At 41.1% G+C, this 7,000-nt stretch overlaps 1 long non-coding RNA gene across 1 annotated transcript; it reads left to right on the top strand.

The window, feature by feature from the left end:
• The first annotated feature begins 420 nt into the window (after positions 1-420).
• On the top strand, positions 421-5,025 carry LOC142817896 (uncharacterized). Its single transcript, XR_012895411.1, has 2 exons — positions 421-551; positions 4,701-5,025. It is a non-coding gene; the product is annotated as an uncharacterized LOC142817896 (long non-coding RNA).
• Positions 5,026-7,000: the final 1,975 nt, after the last annotated feature.

Consider the following 7,000-nt stretch of genomic DNA (forward strand, 5'->3'; position numbering starts at 1 on the left):
AGAGTTCATGCAGACCAGATCGTGTAAAACAGGGCCGTGTAAAATGGACCGTGTAAATAAAATAAAATGGACCATGTAAATAAACAGGATCGTGTAAAATGTCCTTTTCGTGTGCAACTGTAGTTGTGGTTGTGCTGAATGACCTTTCTTTATATACACTACATAACAAACTTGCTCCTTTAGAGTCGAGTGCATCTTCGGATCGATTGCAAATGTTTGCATATACGAGGCCTTAAGTTTTATAAGAAATTTCTCAGTGTGCCACGAGGAAATGTGTGTTCAGCAAAAATTTGTATATCATTATATACAACTCTTAAGGCCTCGTCTACAACTTTGTGCAGGTTGACCTTGAGCAGAAAACGAGGAGCGACAGCAACACCCAGAAAAAAGCAAGCACCCTCCAAGCTCCCCAAACTCTCTTCGACAGGAACATCATGGTCACTGTGCGGCATTGAAAACCATTGCAAGGAGTGCCTTATCAGTACACTGTGCTGCTCTTTCATCGCAGAAGACGAAGTTGACCACTCCAGAGGAACTTCACGCTGTGTATTGTGAGTGCTTCAGTGGTTTTGTTTTTGTCCAGTCAGCAGTTAAGAAATCATGTGTCAGATTCAGCCGGGATGGCTAGAGAGAGTCGGGCAGGCATGTTTGGACATTTGTCTAGCCAAGTAGTGCCAATTTTCGCACTGGTCCTGTTGGAGTTACTGCCACAATCACAGAAGCTACGTCACCTCTCTAAATGTACAGATGTGTCGGGGAAGATTAGCTGCATTAGGTTTTTCTATAACTGATAGCTGCCAACATTCTTTATTATACAGGAGTTTTGTTCCTCACTTATGGGTGTAAAGCCCTCCACAGAAAAAATGCAACACGTCTACTTCCAGAAGGCTCCAAGGCCCAACTTGTAGGTTTTTTTGGCTTGTATCATAAGCACCTCGTTTGGGTGTACATGAACATTTTATAAACATGTACAGCGAGAAATTTGGGTGGCCGGTCATTTTGTCGTTATCATGTTTCTCGCAGTATTCTTAAGCATGTTGTGCATTACGTTGTCAATCTGGTTCATGTGCATAGAAGACAGTACGAAGCTTCAGGCTACAGTATAAAAAGCCTGGAAGCAAGCTATCAATAATTTTTTAACAGAGTTGCTTAATCTCATACATGATACATCACTAAACTTTCGTGCGTATTCATCAATGTAAGCTCGTCTTAGTGTTATCGAAAATGAAGATGTGAGTCGACAGATAGTAACATCTAGTGGGGTAATCAGGGTGAACAGTGGAAGTGCCTCAGACAGGCTGGCCGATGTTGCGATAGGAGGACCTATTTTTTAGAAGTCACCTTGTCATCCTTGGCGTGTTAGTTTAAATGGGGTCAGTAATGACATCATCTTTTGGTGTAGGCGTGTGTGCCTGTTGGAAATGTTTGTTTGAAAAAAAAACCTATAACGCAGAAGAGTGCAGCCCTTGCTTCTTTTCAAGTTAGGTTGCGCTGATACAAAGTGTTCTCCTGTCGGAGGTTGGGGGTAAGGGAAGCAAAAAAAAAGATAAATGATAGAAAAGAAGAAAAAAAGGAGAAAGAAAAGGGGGATGCAAAGTAAAAGTAGTGCTACACTGCTCCTACTTTGCACCCCCCTTTTCTTCTTTCCTTCCCTTGTTTTCTTTTTTCACCTTTTTTGTTACATTTGCATTGTCCCATCTAGTGCATGAATCAATGACACATGGCTTTGCTATAGCAAAGATGCCTATGTGGTGTTGGATTGAACAGTGCATTGTACTTCATTCAGGTAATTACAGACTGATCAGTCTTGCAATAAGTGCTTCCTGTCTGTCACCACACATGTTCAAATGAAAAGTTTGTGCTTGGCTCTTAGTATGCTGGTATATAGCTTGTGTCTTGGGCTACTCAAAATGAATGTTATTTTGCTGCTGTTTATGGTAATGAATTTATCCAACATGAAAATATCTTGCCTTGCGAACTTTGTCGGACCTGCCTTTCTTTTTCTTTCCTATGCAGGCATTGTATGTGAGGGAGGCAGTAACAGAGGGGTGATAGCTTGAGCTTCGGAAGAATAAATGCTGGCAGTGAAGCAATTACACATCAAACATCCCTGCCATTTTGCCAACCGTACTAAATATGTTTTGAAAAAAAAATATTGTGCTCGGTTACTGTATTGAAAACAGCAAAATGCTAAAATATATCGCAGAGAACAAAATATTAGGCCACGTTGGTGCCTTCTGGACTTCCCAGGATGTCCTCTGGGTGTTGTTTGTAAAAAGTAAAAAGTGTTTCAAAAATACTGCCTCTTCTACACCAAATTCGGTCTAGGTATTAAGTAAAGGTGATTGTGTGTAGTGCATGAAGCTCAGTAATATTAGTGCAATTTTTTGGCCACATCAAAAGCAAGGAAGCAGTTCTCTTTATATGGCAAGTTATATGATTACACTTTGTCTTATAGTAGAAATGAATTTTTGAAGTTTTCTTATGATGGCTGTTTTCTGCATTTGATATACGACAGCTTTCGTTCCGAAGTTCTCCATGGCCCTCAATAGGAGACTTCAAAGATCATTTTCCTCATTTAAACAAAAATTGTAATGATAATACTTGCCATATAACAAGAACTGTTTATTTGCTTTCAACTTACACATTAAAGTAATTTTCAATTAGACAAACACAGAGCTCAAGTTGCATCTCAATGTGGACAAAAACGATTATATAGTGATATTTGTAATCTTGACCTAACATTATTTTTTTTCGTGAAATATAACTTCTGTGCAGTGAGTATTTGTGGCTCAAATATTCATACAAAGTGCAGTATTGCCATACAAGAAATGCAAACGATAAACAGTTTGGCTGAATTCTTCAAAGCCTATGTAGGGGAAAAATTGCACGAATTTTACTCGGCTTCAAATACTTTAAGAAGCACCTTTACTTAATATGTAGATCTAATTTGATATGGCAAGAAAAAGTGGTACTTTGAAACTTTTCTCACAAATAACACCCGCACGACATTCTGCGAAATTCTGAAGGTACCCACGTGACCACTACTTTTTTCTCTTCAAAACATTTTGCAAATAGCTATTTTCAGAAGAGTAAATTACCATCATTTTTTAAACTATACATCTGTGATGGTCGCCAGGCAGTATGGTTTGTATGTTTGGTGTAGAATAGCCCAGTGCGAAAAACAACAAATGTCTGAGCATCCTTTGACGCTCGGTTGATTTCGAAAGCATTTGTTTGTTTGCAGCAATTCAGTTAAGCCCTTGTCTTTATGCTTAGGCCCAGAAACAAAACACAAGTAACCAAAGTAGTCCTAAGAGTCATGCAGTCTCGCTGTTCCAAGGCTTGTGGAGCCTAATTTAGTGCAAGCTTCACCATTTTTTAAAAATTCAGATTCAACCAACAGGTTTTGGAGGCACAGTGCATTTTCAGCTAACTTGTTTTACACCAGTTACTTTGATAAAAAGCGGGAAGTAGAGGTAAAAATACCATCTTAAAGGCATTGTAGGTAATAACAAAAAGGACTGCTTTCTTTTTTTGTGTGGTGCTTTGCCTGAACGCTGTGCTTTTTGTGGTATAGTTCATAGTCTAGTGAACATAGGCCTTTAAAACTAACATTAGCCATGTTGAGGTCGATTTCTTGGTTATAGTCATAGTAGCCATATTAAAAATATATGACTTCAAACGTGATTGTTCTTTTGAAGATGTTTTCTTGCATAATGATATTTCAGAGTCTTAGTCAATTTTGTTATAAGAAAACGTGATGTCATAATAGGGTCACTTTTTGTAGAGTCGTTCAGTTCTACCTTACCTTTTACATTCCTAATAGAGCAGTTATTTTCAATATCGGTATTTAAAATGGAATGAGCATACTGTATGTAGTAAGGTGTAAGCACTTACAGATAGCACATGCACCCAACTTTTCTGTTGGCAGTTTATTTCTGTTATTCTTGATTTATATGTGGGGTTTCACGTCCGAAAACCACGATATGATTATGAGAGACGCCGTAGTGGAGGGCACTGGAAACTTCGACCACTTGGGGTTCTTTAACGTACACCCAAATCTGAGCACACATGCCTACAGCATTTCTGCCTCCATCGGAAATGGAGCCGGGATTTGATACCGCGACCTGCGGGTCAGCAGCCGAATTTCTGGTACTCTTGCTCCCCTATATGTGTGCAGTTCGGTTATAGTTATCTGGCTTGCACAGATTTTTAATGGCACCTGCCTTGTCCTGCTTGCTTTCATGGTGATTTTAACCTTCATAAGTTGCATAGGTTTAACTCTCAAAATTGTTCAAGATGCCAATTTTGTGCACAAACTGTATAGTATAAAGGCAGGAGATGTACATGCACACACTATTAAATGTACATTGAGAGCTTTCACTTGCAGTTTCTAAAGTTTTACTGTGCAGGAAGCATTTAAACCATAATTTCATAAGGACATAATAATCGATTATCTCTACCATTGAAAATTGTGACAACCTAGTTATTTTCACTGCGATAAGCATGCTGTTTTCTTTGATGTGGCAGAACTAATTTATACACTCATTCCTTCTATTATTCATATATGCATAACATGAAGGATTGTGTGCCTTACATTTTCAGTTTCATTCTGTGTGTTATATTTCTTGTGCATGTGAACTAATGTGCTAACATGTGTCTCTGACATTATTTGTGCCAATTATTTTCATTTCCAGGTGCCTATGAAGGACACATAAGTTCTATGGCAGTGACCTTCCAAATATACAGTGGTGCCGGAGCCTCAAGCAGCATTTCGCCGATCTCCACAAGGCGTTCATGAGACAAACACAGCGCCACACTTTCACAGTGCTATGATTATTATTTATGTTTAAACATTTCGTTCTAAAATTGCTGTTACATTGTGTTTTGTGCCACCATCCTGTGGCTTAGGTGGAGCTCGTGAAATTACGGTGTAGTCACCTCATTTGTGTACCATCAACACTGCAATGTCACCATTCACAGCTGGAGCATACAGACAAATAAAAAAATATATTGATTGTAGCAGGGCTGGTGTGTACAGTAATGCTTCTCTATTGATAATAATAACTTTATAAGTTCTTTAGGTCTTGCATAGAACACTGCAATAATGTGTTGCAATGTAACCACCATTTATGATCGCTAGCATGTTAATTCAGTAGTTTGTAATGTATTTTATTTGAAAGGTAATTTTGCTTCCGCATCACGACAATTAGAAAGATGCCGATGAACAATCCCTCATTAAGTAGCTTCTTAACACATTTGTTTCTTTCAAGCCTTTGTTTACTCATCAAGGCTGTTTCAGATAGCAAACATATTTCACCTTCATGCAACATATTAAGAATGAAATATTCATATAAATTTCTACACAGTACTTGCTTTTGCAAACAACGTGAATGGCCAATTGCTTTTACTCAAGATCTAGGATGTCTATTTGATCTTTGCAAGATGCAGCAGATAGATGCATGGTTTCTGCATTATGCTGATTTCCGTAAGCTGGTTATCGGGTAATTTAGCATGATATGGCACTTTCCGTAAGCTGCGGATGTCCGCATCTTTCTGCACGATATGGCGCTTTCCGTAAGCTGCGGATGTCGGCATCTTTTCGCATGATATGGCGCTTTCCGTAAGCTGCGGATGTTCGCATCTTTCCGCATGATGCGGCTTTCCGTAGTCCAATAATTGCGTATGTACGGATCTGTATATGCGGAACGTTTCAGTAGGGACCTTAGCCACTAGACCACCATGGCGGGGCTATATTCACTGGATCTTGACCTACAAGGTAGTGCCGGGGAGAGCTTTCTCCTGCATTTCTGTTGAAAAATAAACATTCGTGGCGTGCGCGGTAACTAAAAAAACTGGCAGCATATCCACGGAGCGAATGATGGAGAGTGGGGCGAAGCATTCGTCCGTCAATTCGTTCTTACTTCCGTCCGTCCATGCGTCCGTCTGTGTGACCGTCCATGCATCCATCCACCCGTCCGTGCGTGCGTCTGTTCGTGCGTCTAACTCTGCGTTCGTCCATGCATCCGCCCCTGCGTCCGTTCTTGCGTCCATCCATGCATCTGTCTGTGTGTCCGTTTGTCCATCTATTCAACACTCCAAGTACCACCATCTCGCATCTTTTCATCATATATTCCCCATATAGAAGCACCACCATCCAGCGGACATTCCATGAACTAAACGAGAGGTGACACACGCACTCTGTTTTACGGCTTGCGCTTCCGGTCTACTTCCCACCTTTAACCACCTCGATTTCATGGTATACACTAGTTCACTGTATTCATGGAACTGCGGCCCAACGCTCGCTAAACCTTTCTAAAACCAAGGAGGTTACGCCCAGCGAGTGTAACGTAGCAACCTTTCCCTGTCAGATAGTGCTCGATGTACATGTCGATGGCTGCTAATGGCGAATGAGAGACAGGAGCATTCGGCTTTTAGTTAACGCGCACGCTGCGAATGTTTTGTATTGTTCAACAACGCAAAGGATAAATCTACCACCGGCACCACCTTGGAGGTCAAAATGTAACACTTGTTACGCACTACGACTACGACTACGAGGGACAAACGGGTGCCGCTATAAGGAGCTTCGCCCCTAAAATTACACCATCTCTCCAAAGGAGACCATGGAGTCATGCAGGGCATTGTGGAAGTTTCTAAGAGAACGTCCACGTGGTGTGTGGTAATGAACTAAGCTAGCAATGCAGTAACACGCTAGGTTTACCACGAATTATTGATTGATTTGTGGGGTTTAACGTCCCAAAACCACCATATGATTATGAGGGACGCCGTAGTGGAGGGCTCTGGAAATTTCGACCACCTGGGGTTCTTTAACGTGCGCCCAAATCTGAGCACACGGGCCTACAACATTTCCGCCTCCATCGCAAATGCAGCCGCCGCAGCCGGGAATTGAACCCGCGACCTGCGGGTCAGCAGCCGAGTACCTTAGCCACTAGACCACCGCGGCGGGGCAGGTTTACCACAACTACCACAAAAGTAA

This window comes from Rhipicephalus microplus, chromosome 5 (assembly GCF_043290135.1).
Source record: "Rhipicephalus microplus isolate Deutch F79 chromosome 5, USDA_Rmic, whole genome shotgun sequence".
Taxonomy (NCBI): Eukaryota; Metazoa; Arthropoda; class Arachnida; order Ixodida; family Ixodidae; genus Rhipicephalus; species Rhipicephalus microplus.